Source organism: Cricetulus griseus, chromosome 5 (genome assembly GCF_003668045.3).
Source record: "Cricetulus griseus strain 17A/GY chromosome 5, alternate assembly CriGri-PICRH-1.0, whole genome shotgun sequence".
Classification (NCBI taxonomy): Eukaryota; Metazoa; Chordata; class Mammalia; order Rodentia; family Cricetidae; genus Cricetulus; species Cricetulus griseus.
Window position 1 is genome coordinate 155,632,969 of NC_048598.1, and position 2,446 is coordinate 155,635,414.

The window sequence follows — 2,446 nt, forward strand, 5'->3', positions numbered from 1 at the left end:
TTTTGGGGGGCTGAAAGTAGTTTATTTGCTGTGAGAGTTACTGATATACAATTATTTGAATTAAATATCTTTCAGGATATTAAGAAGAAATAATTAACTCTTCTCTTTGGGATAGTAAGAAGAAATATTTAAAAATCCAAGTTTTTTTTTTTACATGCATCTTTTCAGATACTGAAAAAGAAAATTGTACAAGGATATTATATTTATAGAGTATTTAGAGAGACAGATAATTAGGGTACAATTTTAATAACTGAATGCATAGTTTGTGAAGTTAGAGCCCTGAGCCTATTACATAGTTCTTACTATTGTGAGGATATTTTTTTTTTTTTTTTTTTTGGTCAGAGAAAAGATAATGCCAGACAAAGGGAAGTTTAGAGTTCATTAATTTAACTATCAGAAAGCTACAAATGAGCTGTAGAGAACAAACAACCCATCAGCCCCTGGTAAACTGCTTGGTCAGTCAACACACAGATTGCTAACTGCCTTGAAGAGAGTTCATAATTTTCCAGAGCCATGAACAGTTTTGATAAGGAAGAGTTTGACTGCCATATCCTCGATGAAGGCTTTACTGGCAAGGACATTCTGGACCAAAAAAATTAATGAAGTCTATGCCTCCGATGATAAGGATGCTTTCATGTCGCGGATCTTGGAGACATCCTGAAGAAACAAACATCTAAGGTGGCTAAAAGCTCCTCCCTGGATCACTTTCTTTTATGCAGTCAAAAGACACGACAGCTGAGCCATAGCGAACACCCTAGCCGCCATTGGGATGGGTTTTGATTGTGCAAGCAAGACTGAAATACAGTTGATGCAGGGGCTAGGGGTGCCTCCCGAGAGGATAATCTATGCAAATCCTTGTAAACAAGTGTCTCAGATCAAGTATACTGCCAGTAATGGCGTCCAGATGATGACTTTTGACAGTGAGATTGAGTTGATGAAGGTCGCCAGAGCACATCCAAAGGCAAAGTTGGTTTTGCGGATTGCCACTGATGATTCCAAAGCAGTTTGTCACCTCAGTGTTAAGTTTGGTGCCACACTCAGAACCAGCAGGCTTCTCTCTTGGAATGGGCAAAAGAGCTAAATATCGATGACATTGGTGTCAGCTTCCACGTGGGGAGTGGATGTACCGATCCTGAGACCTTCGTCCAGGCCCTGTCAGATGCCCTCTGTGTCTTTGACATGGGCACAGAAGTTGGTTTCAGCATGTATCTGCTTGATATTGGTGGTGGCTTTCCTAGATCTGAGGATACGAAGCTTAAAATTTGAAGAGATTACCAGTGTTATCAACCCAGCTCTGGACAAGTACTCCCCGCCAGACTCTGAAGTGAGAGCTGTCCCCGAGCCAGGCAGATACTCTGTCACCTCAGCTTTCATACTGGCAGTCAATATCATTGTTAAAAAATCGTTTGGAAGGAGCAGACGGGCTCTGACGATGAAGATGAGTCCAGCACACCTTCATGTATTAAGTAAATGACAGAGTGCATGGGCCATTTAACTGCATTCTTTATGATCATGCGCATGTGAAGCCCCTGCTGCAGAAGAGAACCAAGCCAGATGAGAAGCATGATCATCCAGCATCTGGGGACCAATGTGCAATTGCCTTGACCAGATTGTCGAGCGCTGTAACCTGTCTGAAATGCATGTGGGTGATTGGATGCTCTTTGAGAACATGGGTGCATACACTGTTGCTGCTGTGTCTACTTTCAATGGGTTCCAGAGGCCCTCTTTCTACAGAATGTCTCCAAGGTCGGCAACATACAAAGCATCCTTATCATCAGAGGCATAGACTTCATTAATTGTTTTGGTCCAGAATGTCCTTGGCAGTAAAGACTTCATCCTTATTGGATATGGCAGTCAAACTCTTCCTTATTGAAGCTGTTCATGGTTCTGTAAAATTATGAACTCTCTTCAAGGCAGTAGCAATCTGTGTGTTGACTAACCAAGCAGTTCACCAGAGACAGTCCCACTAAAATCGGGAACAAGGGAAAGTTGTCCACTCTCTCCATATCTATCGTATTTATTAAATATAGTACTTGAACAATTAACTAGAATAATAAGACTACTGAAGATCAAGAGGTTACAAATTAGAAGGGAAGAGGTCAAAGTATTGTTATTTGCAGTTGATATAATAGTATGCTTGGGCAACCCCAAAATTTCTACCCGGGAACTCCTACAGCTGATGAATACCTTTAGTGAGGTGGTTAGATACAGGATTAAGTAAAAAATCAGTAGTTATCCTATATACAAATTACAAATAGATTGAGAAAGAAATCAGGGAAACAACCCTTCACAATAGCCAAAAATACATGATATATCTTGAGATAAATCTGAACAAGCAAGAGAAAGAATTCTATAACAAGAACGTCGTCTTAGAAGGAAAAAATTTAAGATGTTATCAGATGATAGAAAGATCTCCATGTTCATGGATATGTAAGAGTAACAGTAA

The 2,446-nt window shown here is 40.2% G+C and overlaps 1 pseudogene; it reads left to right on the plus strand.

Annotated features, from left to right (window-relative positions):
* The first annotated feature begins 513 nt into the window (after positions 1-513).
* LOC100764525 lies at positions 514-1,786 on the plus strand (annotated as a pseudogene).
* The last annotated feature ends 660 nt before the right edge of the window (positions 1,787-2,446 follow it).